Genomic DNA, 21,367 nt, shown 5'->3' with positions numbered 1-21,367 from the left:
CAGAGACTGGCACCCTTCACAGGGTCGGTGGTTGCCCTGTGAGTTTTGGGGACACCACCCTTTGGCCCCCCACCAGCTTTTCCTGGCATTTTATTTTTTCTGCTCTGCACTGTCTGCTATGGAGCCGTGGGTGGCCATGTACCTGCTCGGGCCCCTGTTAGACCTGTACAGGTGCCTGGAGCTCGTGCTGCAGGCTGGTGCCCTGCTGTACACATACCAGGAGGCAGAGATTGCCTTGGACTCCCTCACCAGGGAGGTCCTGGCAACCGCGTGGCATCAGCACCCAACGATAGACCGGCCCATTTGGACTTTGGAAACGAGCACCGACTGGTGGGACCGTGTGGTCCTCGGACGATGGGACGACTACCAGTGGGTCCGGAATTTCCGAATGAGAAAGCGGACCTTTTTGATGCTGTGCACCTGGCTGACCCCCGCGCTGCAGAGAACCGCCACCCGGCTGCGGGCACCCATCCCCGTCAACAAGAGGGTTGCCATCGCGCTGTGGAAGCTGGCCACACCGGACAGCTACCGCTCGGTGGCACACCAGTTCGGGGTGGGAAGATCCACCGTTGGTGTTATCGTCATCCAGGTAAGTCCCAGGGGGAGTGAGATGGGGGGAGGGTGCTCCACTCCAGGCCCAGGGACACCCAAGACTCCAGGCTGGGTCGCTCAGGGGTTTCGACCGTCCCTCCCTTGCACCGGCCCACTGGTGGGGGGGGGGTGGGGCGAGGGGGGCCCTGTGTGTGTGTGTGTGTGTGTGTGTGTGTGTGTGTGTGTGTGTACAGAGGGAATCAAGGGGGGGGACCCAAGGGAGCGCACACTCACCCCTGGCTGTATGTAATGTGTTCCCTTGTGTTTCTCTGCACCCTTCTGCAGGTCGTCCACGCCATCAACGACGTCCTGCTGCCAAGAATCATCCGCCTGCGCGACGTCGATGAGACCATGGCCGGCTTCGCTGCCCTCGGGTTCCCCAACTGCGGGGGAGCCCTGGACGCCACCCACATCGCCATCCGGGCCCCGGAGCATCGAGCGGGCCATTTCATGAACCGCAAGGGGTACTGCTCCATCGTCCTGCAAGCCCTCGTGGATCACCGGGGTCGCTTCCTGGACATCTACAGTGGCTGGTCCGGCCGGGCACACGACGCCCGCATCCTCCGGAACTCAGGACTGTTTCAGAGGTTGGAGGCGGGCACCTACTTCCCCCGGCGGGACTTGACTGTCGGGAATGTGCCGATGCCCATCTGCATCGTCGGGGATGCGGCCTACCCCCTGATGCCCTGGCTCATGCGGCCCTACACGGGGCAGCCGGACCAGAACCGGGCCCGGTTCAACGACCGCCTCAACCGGGCCCGAAACCCAGTGGAGCTGGCGTTTGGACGGTTAAAAGCCCGCTTTCGTTGTTTGCTCACCCGTCTCGACATGGGTGAGCAGAATGCAACAGAAGTGCTGGCCGCGTGCTGCGTGCTCCACAATATTGTGGAGCGCAGTGGGGAGGCCTTCCTCCCTGCATGGGTGGCAGCTGAGGCACAGACCTTGGACCAGCCCGACACAGCTGCCATCCGCCAGGCGCGCCAGGAGGCGGTGCGCATTAGAGAGGCCCTGGTGGACATGTTTGCCCAAGCCCCGTAGCAGGGTCGCTTGGGTCACCCCAGAGTACTCCGTCCCAGCTCCTACCCTTCCCCACCTCCTCCCCTTACCTCCCCCCTCCCCATAGTATAGTAAAGCGTCGGGTCACAGCACATCGCGGCCGTCATCGAGTCTGTTCGTCGGGTGCGTCGGGTGTAGTTAGGGTTTTTCTTTTAAGTTAGGCTAGGGTTTAGGCCACCATCGCCGTCCTGAGGAACAGCCAACAGGATTTGGGACTTGTGTGGAAGGCTTACATCAGTGCCATCTTCAATGGATCTCCTGGCTGTTCCTCTCCTGAGGCCCGGAAGGACCAAAGGATCGAGGTGGCCAGGAACACCACAGTCATCCGTCGAGGGATCTCCTGGCTGTTCCTCTCCTGAGGCCTGGAAGGACCAAAGGATCGAGGTGGCCAGCAACACCACAATCGTCCTCCCTGCGCCTAACTTATGTTTTTGAATGTGTACTGTACTGCATATTGTAACCATTTTTTTCTGCTTGTTTGTTGCTATGTAAATATAGTTTCTGGTTTACATCTTTACTGAAAAGTCTTCAGTATTTCTTTATGCGCCGCGAACCAATGACCACTGAAAAAGCCCCCCCCCCCCCCCCCGGTGATAGAGTCATGAATTTGTTGTCCACAGTTGTAACCCTCTTTAAATTGAAGTGGCTAATTGGCATCTCACATAATTTCTGTACAGTTACTAGAGGAACACAATAACCACACAAGATTGAAATGAAAACAGAACTTTTTATTTACAAAGGAGGGGGGGGAGCTTTAACTGCGAGAAGGAGGGGGGGACCTTTAACTGCGAGAAGGAGGGGGGGACCTTTAACTGTGAGAAGGAGGGGGGGGCAGTTACTGGGACGGGTGGCCCCTGCGAGCGCCCCTCTGGGGACGGACCTGCCCACGCTGGGCAGACCGCGTTGGGGCAGCCTGCACGCTGAGGTGCCCACGAGTAGGAGCACGAGTAGGAGCACGAGTAGGAGCACGGTCTTCAGGGTCAGGAGCAGGAGCATGAGCAGGGTCAGGGTTAGGGTCAGGAGCATGAGCAGGGTCAGGGTCAGGGTCAGGGTCAGGGTCAGGAGCATGAGCAGGGTCAGGGTCAGAGTCAGGAGCATGAGCAGGGTCAGGGTCAGGAGCATGAGCACGGTCAGGGTCAGGGTCAGGAGCATGAGCAGGAGCAGGGAGAGGAGCAGGAGCTGGGAGAGGAGCAGGGATAGGAGGGGGCATGGGCTGTGCTCCCGGAGGGATGGCGGGGGCATGCGGTCCGGCCATGCCATAGTGGATGGCATGTATTAAATGTGCCGTCAGGGTGCCCATTGTGGCACGCATCTCGCGGCATTCCTCCAGGAACGCAGCCCATCCCTCCTGCCGCCACTCCTGGTCCCCCTGCACACGCTCCGCAATGGAGGTCTGGATCCCCTCCACCGCGGTGACATGACGCCGAAGCAGCTGGTCCCGGTGTCGGAGCCTGGTCCTCCGGGCTTGGGCAGCTGGGGGTGCCACTGCTGCTGGAGTCGCTGGTCTGGTGCTGGGTCCCGCTGCAGGGAAGAGAAGAAAGGACGGGTCAGTCAGGCAGGCCATCCACTGTCCCCACACTTCCATGCCCTCCACCCCAGAGCCCCAGGTGACCGCACAGTTGTGGCTTGGGCCCACTCAGTTCCCCTCCTGCTCCCGGGGGGTGTTGTATGTTGGCAAGAAGGACCACCCCTGGGAGTAGGGTCCTCCCTGCAGTATTGTAAGCACCGGTCTGTATCCTGGCTCCATGCAGGGCAGGAGGGTGCTTGTGCTGCGTTCACCTGTGGAACTCCCTGCTGGTGGACACTGTGGAAAGCTTAGGGCTAATCACTGGTGTTTGACAGGGAGCGAGATGCATCCCCACGCAGTGCCTGGGAGCACACCTGTCAGTGGCGGTCTGGGCTCTCAGATCCCATTGCGTGCGATATCTCCTGGTCAGAACCAGAAAGGGTGACTGGGTGGGGGGATGTCCCATCCTTGCAGCAAAACTCAGGGGCCCATCTCCCTCCCACTATCCCTCCCGCAAGCCTGGTAGCCCAGGGACAGGTGTGGCCGCAGTGGGGACTTCCCTCGGGGAACCTGCCAAGGCACTGGGAGCAGGTGAGCGGCTCGGTGGCGGTCCACGGTCACAGGACTGTGACGCTGCACTTATCCCAGGAGCAGCTGGCTGTGCCTCACAGCCAGGCCTGGGACAGTGTGCCATTCCCTGTGCTGCACCCCTTGGTGGAGCAGCAGGCTCTGGGCTGAGTCCCTCGGGCCCTGGCCGGTTCCAGCCGGCATCCACCCTTCCCCCTGATCCCGCTGAAATGTGTGTGAGAAGCACGGTCCCAGCCGTGCCTGCAGCTGCCTGCCACGGCCACCTGCCGCTCAGTCACCAGGCTGCACGTGGTTGCACGTGCTGCTAACTGCCGCATGCTATGCAGCGTGCAGCTCACGTGGCCTGAGTGACATGCTCTCCCCTTCCCCCCTCCGGACACTTGGGTCTCGCTCCCCCCCGCCCTCCGCCCCCCGCCCTTTGGGAGTGTAACCTTCAAAGACTCACCAGTGGGTTCCTCCCCGGCCACAGAGGAGCTGCTGGAGGGGGCCTGCTGGGTGGCAACGCTGGCCTCCTCTCCCGAAGCGCCGCCGCTCTCGTCTTCCTCCTCCGGTTCGGTGGGACGAATGATCGGGGGGTGCTGGCAGGTGTCAACGGGGACAGCTGGGCCTTGCGGGGCTGGCTCGCCCAAAAATGAGTTCAGCCGCTCAAAATAGGGGCAGGCATCAGGCCCTGCTCCCCTCCCCTCCGTGGCCCGCACGTACCCCAGCCGCAACTCCTTAACCTTCGAGCGGACCTGCTCGCAGTTGCGGCTGGGGTGCCCTTGCTGGGCGAGGTTCCGGGCCATCCGGGTGTACAGCTCAGCATTCCGGCGGCGGGACTGGAGGTCATGGAGACCCTCCTCCTCCTCCCACAGGTCCAGGAGGGCCTCCAGCTCCCTGGGGGTCCAGGATGGGGCCCTGCGCTTCCGGCCCCTGGGGGCTTCCTCCTCTGCCCCGGGTGACGGTGGCTGACCACCTCGAGCTGCCATGCCTCCGCTGAGGTGGCTGGGCAGCACACTTGCCACGTCGCAGAGCTGGGAAGGGAGGTCTCTGAGGGCCTCCTGCCACGTGCGGCCAGTAGCATGCGGGCTCTTTAAGCCCTCGGGTAATGCGGAAGTCCGTGGCTTCTACGGGGTCTCCCGCCGTCCAAACCGCTTTTTTACGTTTCTTCTGCTTTTCCGGAAAAGCTGTCTACACTGGCCCTTTTCCGGAAAAGCTTTTCCGGAAAAAGGACTTATGCCCGAGTGGGAGCATCGTACGGTTTCCGGAATAGCGGCTGATTTTGTACAGTAGAGCATCGTTGCTTTTCCGGAAATTCAAGGGCCAGTGTAGACAGCTCGCGGCTTATTCCGGAAAAGCGGCTGATTCTCCGGAATAAGTGGCCCAGTGTAGACACACCCACAAGGTTTCTGGGGAGGCCTGCCTTATTCCATTCTCCATGTCGAGCTCCAGTTTCTGGCCACATTCAGTCAGCATCCACTCCCTATCATTCAAAGAAGACTGATATCACACATGGCAACCTGCATGAAGCAGAGGAAGCTGTTATCTGATACCCCTCCTGTAAACCTCTGTTTGCTCATCTCCAATGAAGCACAGCTTCAGCCCCTGCTCTGCTACCAATCCCAGACCCTCCCCCCCCCCCTTCCTTAACAACATGCTCCAACAGGGAAGAAAAACTGCATTCTTCCAACACTAGGGGTGTCAAACACAGGTCACCAAGTAAGTCCCTGCTGTGCCCTGCTGTCATGCGTGGACCCCCTCTACCCTGCAGGCTCGAGCCATGGTTTCTCCCTTACTATTTCTGCCACCAAACTGAATCCAGCGGTTCCCCTAAGATCTTTGCATTTTACCTGTTGCATAGTGGGCACAGAATTGTGGCCTTGTACATAACACATCCCTATTGTCTTTAGACAGATCTTCCTTTTGTGCTAAGAGAATATGTTTTTATGCTTGACACTGTATCTCCTGGAAAGTCAGCCTTTTGCTTTTCATTAGAGTGGGTGCAGAAGCGATCGTGCTGCAGTCTTCCCCGGCTCCACCTGCTTTCCAGCTGGCACAAATCCAAAGGTGAAAACATACAGGTTCCAGGAGCAAATGCAATCCGCCACGTGGACAGGGAGAAATTAAGTGAGTGGAGGAATATGCTACTGCAGAGTGTGAGGACAGGAAAGCAGGCAGGGAATGCAAAGTAAAGAACCAGGAGAAAGTCTTGGTGGTCATGGCAGATGTGATGAGCTACATGGCAGCCTTCTGTGCACAGCTTCTGTAGGACAGCTACATGCACAGGAACCCCCTCCAGCTCTTTTGGACTAACATTCCTTCCTCAATGGTGTTACATTGCCTCCTCTCCAAGAGACCCTAAAATAGGGTATGTCTACACTAGAAAGTTAGTTCGAACTAGCTTAGTTCGAATTAACTAATTCGAACTAAGTTAGTTCGAACTAGCGCTGTAGTGTAGACGTACCCATATAGATGGGGGGAGGTCAAGTGCTGCTTCATACTCAACCCCAAGGGATGCATCAGGAGCAAAAGACTGTCCTTCTCACATCTGTAATCATGCCCTCCTGAAGCTCAAGCCCTGAATTCCTTTTTTATCCCTGCTGTGTTCCCTAAATAGAAATGCATGATTTCTTAACAACAATCTCTTTATTACCTGTGTTGAAGGGGGAGGGGAGCTTACAGGCAAGCACATTTAATGCAAGAGCACCTCATTAAGAGTAACATGCATAATTCTCATATCACTGTCTGTCCATTCATAATGCTGTTTTTCAAAGCCTCTCTAATTTGCAGTGCCCCTCACTGTGTTCTCCTTCTTGCCCTGGTGACTGGCTGCTCATAATTACCAGCTAGGCTCTGAGTCTCAAACCTTCCCTCCCCCTGCCATATAACTTCCCCCTTACTATCACAGATATCACAGAGCACATATCAGGCTGCCACAATGATAGGAATGTTGTTTTCACTGAGGTCTAACCTACTCAGTAGTTTGCAAAACTGTACCTTTAAATGCCTAAAAGAACATTCTATCACCATTCTACACTTGCTCAGCTTGTAGCTGAACTACTCCTTACTGCAGTCCAGGCTGTGTCTGTATTGCTCCATGAGCCAAGGGAGCAAGGAGTAGCTGGGTATCCAAGAATCACTGTTGGCATTTCAACCGCCCTGATGTTAATTTTCCATTTTGGTAAGAAAGTTACAGCTTGCAATTTTTTGAAAATACAGGAGTTCCTAAAGATGTGTGTCTCATGCACCTTTCTTTATCCTTCCACAGTGATATCAGTGAAACAGCCCGTGTGGGCCACCAGCGCCCGCATCATCATCGAGAAGAATCCCTTGCAGTTTATATACTCTTTGGCAAAGTGGTCAGATGCCAAAATGGGGATGTGTATTGCATCTATCACCTCACCACAGTTAGGGAACCCATCATGGCAAAGCCCTCTACTGTGGACTAAATATTCCCCATAGTCATTACCTTTCATAACAGAGGGATGTTGATTGCCTTGGCTACTTGGATCACAACAGCCTCCACAGTAGATTTCCTTACTCTAAATTGATTCCCAACTGACTGATAGCTGTCTGGTGTTGCAAACTTCTTTTGAGCTATTGCCACTCACTTCTCAGCTGTCACAGTGGTCCTCATTCTATTATTCCTATGCTCCAGGGTGGGGGAAAAGCAATTTGCAAACTTCCCTGAAAGTGGCTTTATGCATGCAAACGTTTTACAGACACTGATGATCGTTCCATAGCTGCATCACTATGCAGTCCCACCAGTTTGCACTTGCCACATGGCACCAGAACTGGCATTTTACCCTGTCTAGAGGATTGAATACCATCAGCATTTGCCAGATGCTCAACTCAAGTGCTTCACAGAAAAGTAGTTCATGGCCTTCCAAGATTTTTTCCTCATTCCAGTGAGCCCTGGAGATGCTCTGGATATACTCCAGTATAAGGCACACTAGGTTAATATGATTGCCATAATATGTTGCTACAGAAGGAGTTCCATGCTATCCCTGCTATGGCATCTGCATGGATAAACAAGGAGAAAAAGGGCACAAAAATACGATTTACTGTTGCTTTCAAGCAGGGGAACAAAAAGCTGGTGAGTGCATTATGGGGCACTGATGACATGTACCCAGAACCACCTTCAGAGCAGTTTTGGTTCCATTAGGGGCCTAGGAGCATAACCTAGAATGCAAAGGGGTGGTAGGACCTGTGGGGTAGCTATCCACAGTGCATCTCTCCCAAAGTTGACAGTAGCCACCTTCCTTAGGACGTGATACTTCAAACTACATCAAATTATTGTGCAGCGAGGACATGCACAATTGGGTGCTAAAAATTGACCTTAATAAATTCAACTTAATCTCATAGTGTAGACAAGGCCTAAGTATTCTTTCCTTTTGTGTGCAGATGTTAGCACTTTACACCATTATTAGGAATTATGTTTTCACTGTAACTAAAAATGTTAGCAAAAGGAAAAAGGAGATCTGCAAGGCTAACTTGTCCATTGCCCTAATATATTATGTGAATCTAATTAATCTCCCCGACAATGTAAATATCTACCATAATAAGGCATGTAGTTATAACTAAGTATGTGAAAAATACACATATTTATCTTATTCTACCATTGTATTATTATCATTATTTTTATTATTGTATCACAATATAGGCTCCATTTCTCCAGGTGCTGTGAAAATATAGGGTTGGATTTTGCAACCCTTTGTCATGCTGGTGAGTTTATGAGTAGCCATTGATTTCATTGCTCGCCAATATGAATCTAGGCTATACCATCTATCTGTACAGTTACTAGAAAGATAAGTTCTCTGCTGCAGCTATTGTACTCAACTGTGATATCTACTTTATTTGCTTTTATGACACATAGCTAGAGAATTACATGAAAATTAACCAAATGCAACTGAAATATTGCAAGTTTTAAGGATTGTGTTCAATGTTAATGCTTACTGACAGTTTGAACTGTGTCCCTTAGAATCTGATGGTGATGGTGACATTACTGAAAGGCAAAAAAAAATAAAAATAAAAGAGCATCTAAAACAGCTGCTGGGTAAGAGAGTAAAACAAATCTGGTACGAGCCCTACAAAGGCTAGAAGGAAGAATGGGTTTAACATTCACAACAAATGCAGAAAAGGAAATTCCCTTAAAAACTAAAGAAAATTAGGTTTATTAGAGTTCAGTGCTCTATTTTAAGTTTAGGCAGAAAGAAAATATAATGCTAAAATGGGATGAATAATCCCATTTTTTGAATAATCAATGTGAATACATAGAGGAAGCTGCCTGGATTTCAATAGCAGGTCAGGGAGTATTAACACAAATGTGGAATTTTTTTCCAAATTTGGGAGGAGTGTTGGGGTGTTTTTTTTTCTTTTCTTTTTATGCATGCATATGGAGGAAATTATTCTTTTTTATTATTATGATGTAGAATCAATTTTATGTTCTGAATAAGGAATAATACCTCAAAAAATCATTGAATAGTTATTGACAAATACTAAATTGAATTGCGGATAGATGCTACTGTGACTATAACTTGCTACTCTGCTAATCAGTGCAATATGAGAATCCAAGAAGAAGAGGTTCAGCGGGAAATTCTGGGAAGATACCAAAGGAACTCCCATTGATGTCCAGGGGAATAGGATGTTAGATTTGTCCTGGGTTACACTCTCTAGTCCAACCTTCTCTTGGATAGCAATTATGTACTGGTCCATAAGTGGTAGCATCAAGAGTGCTGTCCTCTTTATTGACTGTTTTCCATGGGACCCATCTATGGTATCTTCTATCAAACAGACATACTGAGTGGTTCAGGTCTCCTGCCCACAGGCCACTGCTCCTGCTGCCACAGCCTGCTTACCTGTTCAGTCTCTCTGCTAGTCATGCAGCCACCTTGTCCTAGGTCTTATGCTGCCTGCTACCTTGACCTCATTCCATTGCCAACATACAGACTTCTGTCTCAGTCCTGCAACTCCCATTCGTACACCAGAATTGTGTCTTCTCTCCTCTACCTTTCTCTCATCACTCTGACCTGAGCTTGTCACTTCCTTTCCTGAGTCATTCTGATCACAACAGAATGTTAATCAGGATCTCTGCCTATCCCAAGATAACCTAAAGAAGCTCATTCTTCTGGGGACAATAGGGACATGGGGTGGTACGTGATACCCAGTAATGAGTCAAGAGTTTTGTTAGAATTATACTGTAAAGTACCAGGGGATTTTTAGGGTGAGGACACTATACACATGCATTATGTTACTGTTGAAAATATCTCCAGTGATTGTTTACCAAAAAAAGTGAAAAAGAATGTCACTCCTTTGCTGAGACACTATACTCCTTGCCAAGTCTAAGCCTGCAGCAGTCTTGTAGCCCAGTTATAAATCCCCGAAAAGCACGGTTTATGATGAAAACATTGACAGAACTAACTGTAATTGCACAAACACATCACTACCATGAAGACTGTAAATAAAAAATAATAAAAAAAAATCAATATCGTCCTGTTCACAAAAATGTGTTATTGCACTTGTCTACAGCATAAAACTATGTTCCACTCTCTGACTGATTTTTTTAAATAGAATAGAATAAAATTTTACAGCATTATAAGGTGAATATAATGAATGGATGAATATTTTATAGATATTACATATTCTAGGCACAAATGCTGAAAGTCACCATAATGTTGAACTAAAAAAACCCTCAATTTTTTCCCAATGGAAAATTGATTTTTCAATTAAATGGGCATTTTCACTGAAAAGGGCCATTTTAATTGATATTTGCATGTGTGCCTCAAATACAGACAAAAAAATACCTCAAAATACAGACAAAAATTAAGGAGGGAAAAACGTGCATGCGGGGGGGTGGTAGCAGTAGTAAAATCATTTCCCAAACTGTTCTAGAAGACAGTCAGCACAAGGTCCATGCCCCACACAAATTCTAATAAAACCAGTGATGGGCAACTAAGGCTAGTGAGTAGGCCATCTGAGAGGCCCTCCTTTATCTCAGTAGACTGTAAGATTGTGGTAACCAAGTTTGTCTCTTGGGATAGAGTAGTTTTGCTAACTATCCTTGTGTACCTAGAATTTGCAGAGTGTGCCAATTAAACTGTTAGCAGCACATTGATTGGATGCAGAGGGAGAGCCGGGTTGTCACAGTCAGTGTTGTGTGCAATCAACACACACTGAATTTCATGTCCTCTTGCTTTATGTGCATGTCACTTTAGTAATACCAGAAGGAAAGAAAACCCATGTGGACAGAAACCAGTGGAATCTGGCGACCCTGTGTGAAGGCAGTGGTAAACAAAGAGTCTCATGGGTCACACATAGAACCCCAATGGACTTCATCTGGCTCACGGTCAGCAGTTTGCCCACAACTCTATTAAACCATATTTTGAATAGTATTTAAGTCATGTCTAAGTCTTGTACTTATTCTGCAGGAGTAGTGAACATTGTTCATAAAGCTATACTACAAAGGCTTTGCCAGTATAGCTCTTCTGACAAAGTCTACTCCCCTCCCGCCTGCCACACGCACACACTCCAAATGGGGTACGTCTACACTACAACGTTAATTCGAACTAACTTAGTTCAAATTAGTTAATTCGAACTAAGCTAATTCGAACTAACGGATCCAGACTAAAAAACTAGTTTGAATTAGCGTTTTGCTAATTCAAACTAGCATGTCCACATTAAGTGGACCCTGAACCGGGCTTAAGGATGGCCGGAAGCAGTGCCGGCAGGGCATCAGAGGAGGACTTAGAGCATGGAAATGCTTTCTCAGTCTAGCCGAGGGCTGTGCTTAAAGGGTCCCGACCCCCACCCCGGACAGACAGTTCTCAGGGGTGCCCCGCTTGCAAAGCAGTCCTGGCTTGGAGTGCCCTGAGTGCCCACACTTAGCACATCACAGCACTCGGCCATCAGACCGGCTGCACTTGCCGCAGGCTGCCATCTGGTGATAGGGGGTAATTGGGGGGCTGCAGGAGAGCTTCCATCCCCAGAAGCCCACAGAGCCAGCCCAGTCCTCCCCATCAGGGGCTCGTGCCCCATTCCTCCCTCACCTCCTTCCACTTACCCGTCCCTAGCCCCTCTTCTTGATGTACAAAATAAAGGACCCGTGTCTTCCAAAATGGAATCTGTCTTTATTGAACAAAACTGGGGGAGACCGGGAAAAGGAGGTGGGAGAGGGGAAGAGAGAGGCTGGGAGAGAGGAGGGCAACTAAAATCATCAGGGGTTGGGAACAGGTCCCATATGAAGAGAGGCTAAAGAGACTGGGACTTTTCAGCTTAGAAAAGAGGAGACGGAGGGGGGACAGGATAGAGGTCTCTAAAAGCATGAGTGGGGTGGAGAGGGTGCATACAGAAAAGTTCTTCATTAGTTCCCATAAAGAAGGACTAGAGGACACCAAAGGAAAGGAATGGGTAACAGGCTTCAAACTAGTAACAGAAAGTTGTTCTTCACAAAGCAAAGAGTCAACCTGTGGAACTCCTTGCTGCAGGAGGATGTGAAGGCTAGAACTAGAACAGAGTTTAAAGGGAAGTGAGATAAAGTGATGGAGGTTGGGTCCATGGAGTGGTATTAGCCAGGGGGTAGGAGTGGTGTCCTTGCCCAAAGTTTGTGGAAGGCTGGAGAGGGATGGCACGAGACAAATGGCTTGGTCACTGTCTTCGGTCCATCCCCTCCAGGGTCCCTAGGGTTGGCCGCTGTCAGCAGACAGGCTACTGGGCTAGATGGACCTTTGGTCTGACCCAGTACGGCCATTGTAAACTCAGGGCTCAGGGTCGGGGGTCTCACTGGACCCCCTTGATTCTCTTGCACACCTGCTCCCGGGTGGCCAGGCTGGCAGCTCTCCTGCCCTAGATGGCCACTTTCCTGTGCCTAGCGTGGAGATCATGGACGAGGTCTACGATGTCCGCACTAGACCAGGCGGGTGCCCGCCTCTTGTGGTCCCGGGCAAGCTCCCGGGAGCCGCCAGCCTGGTCCCGGGAAGAGGGGGAGGGCTGGGGGGCATCGGGTGGGTGGCTCGATCCGTGCCAGGTGCAGGGTCTGCTGGCTGGGTGCTGGCAGGCTTGCACCTGGCACAGGCACCGTAGCCATCCCGTGCCCCTTTACGGGGTCCAGGGCCGGGAGGGGGGCAGTAGAGTTTCCCTGGTGTTGGCCAGCGTGGCCACCAGGGAAACCTGGGGAGGGCTAGCCTCCCACTAGTTCGAATTAAGGGGCAACACACCCCTTAATTCGAACTAGCTAGTTCGAACTAGGATTAATCCTCGTGCAATGAGGGTTTCCTAGTTCGAACTAAGCGCTCCGCTAGTTCGATTTAAATTCGAACTAACGGAGCGCTAGTGTAGCGCCTATGAAAGTTAGTTCGAACTAACGTCCATTAGTTCGAACTAACTTTGTAGTGTAGACATACCCATGGAGATGCAGAGTATACTCTCAAAATAAATTTGGTATAGTGAAACCACCTCCTCAAATGACATCAGCTATAAAAGCAAAAAGAACTATTTTTCCAGAATAGGTGTGCTTACAAAGGAAGGTTTGCTAGCATAGCTATGTTGGTTGTACTGACATAGGTATGCTGACAGAACTTTTTACCATAGACCTGCCTTGCACACTTATTTTGTATCCCAAGTTCTTTGATTTCCATATGGCACTGTCACCCTTTCAAAGGATGGACTAGAGCATTGCTTGCTTGAATGGAAGTCCAGCAGCAGCAGACTTATGAGAGCCCAAGTGAAAGGGAAACACAATAATATCACCTTGATTCAGTTCTATGCACTGGTAAATGACAGTGGTGAGAAAGTAAAATACAAATTCTACCTTACATTACAGGTGGAGTTAGAGAGAGCACCACGCCATGACCTAATTATTTTTATGGGAGAGCAAAATGCCAAGATCAGAAAGGGCAACACAAACAATGAAAGAGCCATGGGAACATAGGGGTGTGGCAGCAGGAATGAAAATGGAGAGAGGCTTGTTAACTTCTGAAATATGAAAGGCAGAATCCTTTTTCAACATCATTTAATTTATAGGCTGACACGGTGTTCTCCAAATGGCAGAGATAAAAACCCAGATTGACCATAAATTGATCAACGGCAAATGATGATGCTCACTGTCAGATGTGAAAGTGAGAAGGGGTGCAAATTAGGGATGTTAAGGACTAGTCAACTAGTGCAAATGGTTATTAGTCAGTCAACTAGTTGACTAGTCGATTTACTCCCCACCCCTTGCTGCCTCTATCTGATAGAGGCAGCAAAGCGCGGGAAGAGGGAGTACTTCAAAGTGGCAGCGCTGCACAGCTGAGCCTGGGATCAGCAGTGCGGTGCTGCTGCTTTGAAACGCCACCTCAGCATTTGAAAGGGACAGCTGCACCGCTGAGCTGGGGATCAGCTGTGTGGCTGCTGCTTTGAAACACCGAGGCGGCGTTCAAAGGGGCAGTGCCACACAGCTGAGCCGCATGTGGAGCCCTGGATCAGCTGAAAATTCCATCAACTACTCAACTAGTAAAATAACTGTTACTTAACATCCTTAGTGCAGATGTAGGCAGAGCCTCCATCAGGCTGAAACTGAGAAGTGTGGGTCCACCAAACAAGGGACTGACATTATGACATTGACAAGTTAAAATCCCCTGAAATACAGAAAGCCTTTATTCTGCAGGTAAAGAACAGGTTTCAGGCCCTTGAGGACATTTATGAAGAGGAGGGGAATACAGAACAGGAGATCAACAAGACATGGGACAAAGTAACAGCAATCTCAAAACAGAGCAGTGAAGTCTGTCTAGGATACAAGCAGAAGGGAGGAATGGATTACACCCAGCACCATGAAACGTCATAGAAAGCAGACAAGTCCTGAAGAAAAAAGTTTTTGATACAAAATCCCAGAAGCTAACCAATAAATACCACAAGCAGTATAGCAAGGCCCATGGGGAAGTCAAATGCCTTATAAGAGCAGACAGACAACATTATATTGATAATTCGGCAACACAAGGAAACGATGCAGCTGCTCATGGTGAACAAGAAACCATCTATAAAATGAAACAGCTGATCAGTGACAAATGGCAAACAGGAATGAAGTCTCATCAGGAACAAACAAAGCCACCTACTAGCAACAGTAAAAGAACAAGAAATGCATTTGACAGAGCATTTCAAACAATTGCTAAAGAACAGGGAGCCTCCAAAAGAGAAAAGTCAGGAAGTCAGAAGATGATCTTGATATAAACACAAACACACCACCTAAGGAAGAGATCATTCAAGCTATCAAAGCCTAAAAATGGGAAAGCTCCTGGCTAAATTCAATGCAGAATTGTTCATAGTAAACAATTGAGTTAGCAGCAATTATTCTATATAGGATGTACCTCCCTAAACCAGGACTCTCTGGTCTGGCAACATCTATGGTCCGGCAGGACCACAGGTATTCCTGGACCATGGGCAGGGAGGCCAGTGGTGGACAGGGGGATCAAGCAACACAGGGAGCACAGTGCCAGAGGGCTCAGGTGGTGAGGGAAATCCTACAATGCGGTTGGGAGCCCTGCTGCAGGGGGCTTTGGTGGCGTAAGGAGCCCCGCAGCAGGAGACTCCACCAGAGCTACCATGGTGCAGCCAGGAGTCCCACAGCAGGGGCTCAGGAGGTGCAGAGAGCACTGCAAAATAGCTAGGTCCCCTGCAGCAGGGGGCTCAGGCAGTCCAGGAAGCACTAGTGGCACAGCCAGGAACCTCGCCGCAGGGAGCTCAGATGGCGTGAAGAGCTCCAGTGGTTTGTACAGAGCTGATACCTGAAGCACATCACTACAGGGAGCAGCTCTGTATGAGCCACTGGCGATGCAGCCAGGAGCATGGAAGGGGCTCAAGCAGTGCAAGGAGCCCTATGGTGTGGCCAGATAGCCCTGCCGGGGGGCTCAGGCAGTGCCGGGAGTGCCACAGCGGGGAGGGAGGGAGCAACAGTGCGGCAGGAGTCCCAGGTCTGAGGGTATCCCAAAGATGCTGGACCACAGAGATCCAGACTCTACCATCAATCTGGGAAAAGGGAAAGTGCCAGATGATGGACCTATGGGTACCAAAGAAAGAAAATAGAACAATTGTTAGAATGTCAATGACAACTCTACATAAATTCCATACACTTTGAGAAAGCATTTGATAGCATTCATAGGAGCAGCCTATGACACATTCTGCAGATATGTGGAATCCCTTCCAATCTAATCAACATCATCAGAAGCTTCTACTTCAACTTTATATGACAGCAAGCCCTGTTTTGAAGTCAACACAGGAATTAAGTCGGGGGTGTGTCTTGTATTAAATCCTCTTCAACTTTGCCATTGACTGAATAATGCAGCATACAACAGAAGACATGCCAAGAGGCATTTAAATGAATAAACTTCTCCTCTCTTGAAGACTTGGACTTCACAGATGATTTCACTCTCCTATCACATATCCAACACAATATACAACAGAAAACAACTTGACTCAATGCATTCAGCCAGAAAATTGAACTGAAGATTAACTACAATAAGACAAACAGCATGACCTTTAATATTGCCTCAACATCCCTAGAATAGATAGAGGATTATGTTTTCGTCAATGCAGAAACACTCACAAACTTGGGCAGCACCATCAGCCAGGATGGTGGAATAAGCCAGAACATCTGAACCAAAATCAGTAAAGGCAGGAACCCCTTTAGGAAGTTAAATTTTGTCTGGACATGATCAAAATACAACATTGAAACCAAACTCAAGAGCTATCAGAGCTATTTATTTTCAATAATACTTTATGGAGTAGATTGCTGGGGAATGAGGGAAGTATGGCATATACAAACTGTCTTTGTTCCAAACAACCTGGCCCAGGGAAAACAATCTAAACCAAGGGTAAGCAAAATATGGCCCAGGGGCTGGATCCAGCCTGCCAGGCCTTTGGATCTGGCCCACAGACTATCAGAGCCCTCAGGAAGTGCTCCCTGCCTGCCGCAGCCATATGCCACTCAAAGGGGCTGGATGCTGGAGCTATGTGCCTCGGGGTGCCATATGCCCCATATGCGAGGGGAAGACTTCATGCTGCCCTCGCCCAGAGCATAATCATCACAGCTCTCATTGGCCAGTTTCTGACCAATGGAAATTGCAAGATTGTGCTGTGGGGTTTGGGCAATGCTCCAGAAGCCAGACACTTTGAGTGTCTGGGGCTATGGCAGGTAAGAACCTTTCCTGAAGGTTCCACTGGACTGCTGACCACAAGCTGTCTAGGTAAGAACCTTCCAGCCAAAACCTGTATCTGCCAACCCCCACACCCAAACTCCCTGCCCCAAGTCACCACCCCCTACTACCACAGGTCACAACTCCCTCCCAGACTCTGTATGTCCCCACAAACTCCTTCCGGGATCCAGAATCCTTTCTTCAACCCATACCTCCTTCCTGACCTTGCACCTCCTGCTGCCTACTAATCCCTGATCCAGGTCATGACTCAAACCATCTGCACCTCCTTGTGCATCCCTTCCCCAGGTCAGAATCTTCTGCTCCTCCTAAGCCCTGCATCCCAAAATCCCTTGACCCAGCTCACAACCTGTTCCTTAACTCAACTACCTCTTGGATCCAACACTCTCTCCTGCACCCCAGTTCCCTCATTTATGCACTGAACCTCCATCCCATACCTCACATCCCCTCGATAGAAAAGTGTGCCCTTTGATCTCTTACCAAAATCTTGGCGCACCCCCCTCCCTGAAAAATTATTGCCCACCCTTGAGCTATACCAAGATCCATTAGCACAGTACAGCCAAGAGGATGTGGCAACCATCATTGCCAGGAGATATTGGAGATGAATAATCCATATGATTCAGTCAGAAACTAATTCCATTGCCAAAGTAGCAATAAGATGGACACCTGAAGTCAAGTGAAAATGATGAGGCTGCCAAAAACCAATATGGCAAAAAAACTGTGGAAGCCTGGCTGAAAAACCCCTGGCTGGGGCACAACTGGGAAACCATTGAAAGTCTTGCCAGAAACAAATAGAAGTAGAAGAACTTCTTTGTTGCCCTAAGCAGCAGAGGCATGAAGAAGAAGTAGAAGTAGAAGTAGAAGTAGAAGTAGAAGTAGACGTAGTAGTAGTAGTAGTAGTAGTAGTAGTAGTAGTAGAAGAAGAAGAAGAAGAAGAAGAAGAAGAATACATTGGTGTATCATCATATTTTCTCTTTATCAGATTTTTAAGTAAAGAGTTGCATTGCTTGGTAAGGTACTTTGAAGATCTGTTATACAGAAATATCAGTATGCTAATACATCTCCATGGGTTTGTTTATCAAATGCTGGTGTATATTTTTGTTACCACAGTTACAATTCTGCCACAAAGAAAGAAAAGATAAAGATGTCAAACTGTTTGGAGGGTGTGAGCCAATAGAACTGATGAGACAAAATTGGCACTCAGAATAAATACATTTAAGTGTCGTCTCGTTCAAAACTTCATGTTTAGAGATGGGACAAGAAGATTGCACTGTTGTACCACTCAGAGGCTACATCTAGACTTCAGGCTTCTTTCATAAGAAACTTTTCCAGGAGAGATCTACAAAAAAAAAGAGAGCGTCCACACTGCCAAAGCATATCGGAAAACATCAGAACGTGAGTATGCAAATGAAGCCCAGGATATTTAAATCCCAGGCTCATTTGCACTTCTGAAGTGCTTGATTTGCATCCCTCTCTGGGCAGAGGGATGCAGTCTAGATGTAGCCGTGGAGTGCCCCAAGGATCAGTTCTAGGGCTGGTTTTGTTCAATATCTTTATTAATGACCTTCATGAGGGGATGGATTGCACCCTCAGCAAGTTTGTGGAAGACACTAAGGTAGTGGGGAGGTTGATACATTGGAGGGCAGAGTAACTGGACAGATTAGAGAATTGGGCCAAAAATCTGATGAGGTTCAACAAGGACAAGTTCAGAGTCCTGCACTTGTGACGAAAGAATACCAAGCATTTTTACAGGATGGGGACCGACTGACTTAGTAGCAGTTTGGCAGAAAGGGACCTGGGAATTACAGTGGATGAGAAGCTGGATATGTGTCAACAGTGTGCCCTTATAGCCACAAAGGTGAATGAAATATTAGGTTGCATTAGGAGGAGCATTGCCAGCAGATCTAGGCAAGTGAGTATTCCTCTTTATTCATCACTGGTATGACAACATCTAGGGTATGTCTAAACTACATGGCTCCGTCGATGGAGCCATGTAGATTTGTTTGTTCGGCAAAGGGAAATGAAGCCACAATTTAAATAATCGCGACTTCATTTAAATGTAAATGGCTGCCCCGCTCTGCCGATCAGCTGTTTGTCGGCAGATCAGGGCAGTCTGGATGCTCCCCTGCCGACATGAAAGCCCTTTATCGACCTCCCCGGTAAACCTCATCCTACAAGGCATAAAGGGGAGGTCGATAAAGGGCTTTCAGGTCGGCGCGGGAGCGTCCAGACTAGCACGCTGAGCTGACAAACAGCTGATCAGCTGTTTGTCGGCTCAGCGCAGCAGCCATTTAAATTTAAATGAAGCCGCGATTATTTAAATGATTATTTAAATCATTTCCCTTTGCCGATCAGCCTAATCTACATGGCTCCATCGATGGAGCCATGTAGTTTAGACACACCCATAGAGTATTGCTTACGGTTCTGAACCCCGCACTACAGAAAGGAGGTGGACATATTGGAGAGTGTCCTGCAGAGGGCAACCAAAATGATTAGGGTGCTGGAGCACATGACCTATGAGGAGAGGCTGAGGGATTTGGGCTTATTTAGTCTGCAGAAGAGAAGAGTGAGAGGGGATTTGATAGCACCCTTCAACTTCCTGAAAGGAGGTTCCAAAGAGGATGGAGAGTGGCTGTTCTCAGTAGTGACGGATGGCAGAACAAGGAGCTATGGTCTCAAGTTACAGTGGGAGCGGTCCAGGTTGGATATTAGGAAAAGCTATTTCACTAGGAGGGTGGTGAAGCACTGGAATGGGTTACCTAGGGAGGTGGTGGAATCTCCATCCCTAGAGGTTTTTAAGTTTTGGCTTGACAAAGCCCTGTCTGGGATGATTTAGTTGGGACTGGTCCTGCTTTGGGCAGGGAGCTGGACTCAATGACCTCCTGAGGTTTCTTCCAGCCCTATGAGTCTATAATTCTATGAAGAAGTGATACATGGTGGGTGAGGTAGTCTTTTTTGTTACTACCTAAATTACCTTTGGGCAGTTCACTTCAGCTCCAGCTATAATCTGATGTTGGCAAGCATCACATTACATTAAGTAATACCTGAATGAAATACAATTGCTCAAAATCAATAATGTATTTTCTGCAGCTTTCAAGCACATTACAAAATCTTCCATATAATATGCACATACAATTGTCACGCTACTTTCAGCATTCACAGTTTATTTGCTAAATGAAAACTTGATAATTGGCCAAGGGAATAAAATGTATTTCCATACAGCTGCAAACATTTCCTTACACATGAAATAAGTTTTAAAATACCAGATTGGCTAAAATCTATTTTTTTCTTCCTCTTAGCATTCCAAGCTTTCTGATTCCACAGTGACTTGGTGGAGATGATGCTAGCATTTCTTTCTAACAGAAGCATGTTTACTTAAGCAGTGGTTAATATTAGAGCCTATAAAGGCTAAGCTATTTCTTTTTGGGTGGAAAGAGATGTCATTTGCTTTTCAAAACCATGAGCCTTTCTTTTTAGGCATTCCTACCTGCATCATTAGTCTTACTACCATGCATGACTTAAAAGTAGGATAAAAACTGATTCATGAAAAGAATGATTAGCTTTGCAGATCATTCTCCAGTAGGTAGATCATTTCCCAGTCATCAGAGAAAAAAGTATAAGAGGAGAAATATTCTGGTAAATGGTCAGAAATCCTGATTCTCATTCAAAGAAATATAGGAAGAATCAAAGTGTTGAATAATACCATGGTAAAAAAAACAATTTTTTTCTCATGAAAAATGTGATTTTAACACATTTTCACTTACTTATTTAATGAATTATAGAGCTAGAGCTGGTTGACAACTTGCAAAAAATTATAGCTCAGTGATGTGAACTTTAAACATATTTTTCATTGACCATTTTCACAACTTTAACCTGTTCTCTATCGGGGGAGGGTCCAAGGAGATTCTTCTGTATCTGGTGTCACCACTTTCACACTCAAATTTTAAAAAGGCCTTCTTGATTTAGACACAGGCAGGGCATATTTACTGATCAATTTTTGTTTCAAGTACAGCAAGAACAGCTTCACAACACTAGGGTGGCCTCAATTTAATGAGAACCAAAAAAGTCATCTCACACCATGGTGACAATCCTAGTAGCCTTAGTGTAGGGAGGATGCCAGTCATCTTTTAACATCATGGCAATCCTACGATCATCTCCTTCAATGCTTCTGTTGACTATAATTATTACTTAACATTTAGTGGTTTTGGAATAGGCAATGTACAAACAAATAGGAAGATACATGCCCTTCCTATGCTACCAAGTTCTTGCTCAAGCTAGTAGTTGGAACCTATGGGTATATCTATAGGCACAACCTCCATGGGTGTTCCGTAGCTGGAGCACTCCTGGGGACAAATTAGCAGGTGCTCACAACCCACCGGCAGCCAAAGCCTCTTTCTGCTTCCCTCCCCATGGCTCCAATAGTTTGCTGGCAACCCCACTGATCTACTCCTCCCAGCACCTCCTG

Source organism: Pelodiscus sinensis, chromosome 1, assembly GCF_052426305.1.
Source record: "Pelodiscus sinensis isolate ZL-2025 chromosome 1, ASM5242630v1, whole genome shotgun sequence".
Classification (NCBI taxonomy): domain Eukaryota; kingdom Metazoa; phylum Chordata; order Testudines; family Trionychidae; genus Pelodiscus; species Pelodiscus sinensis.
The sequence above is the reverse complement of the archived record's forward strand: the minus strand, read 5'-3'. Positions refer to the sequence as shown.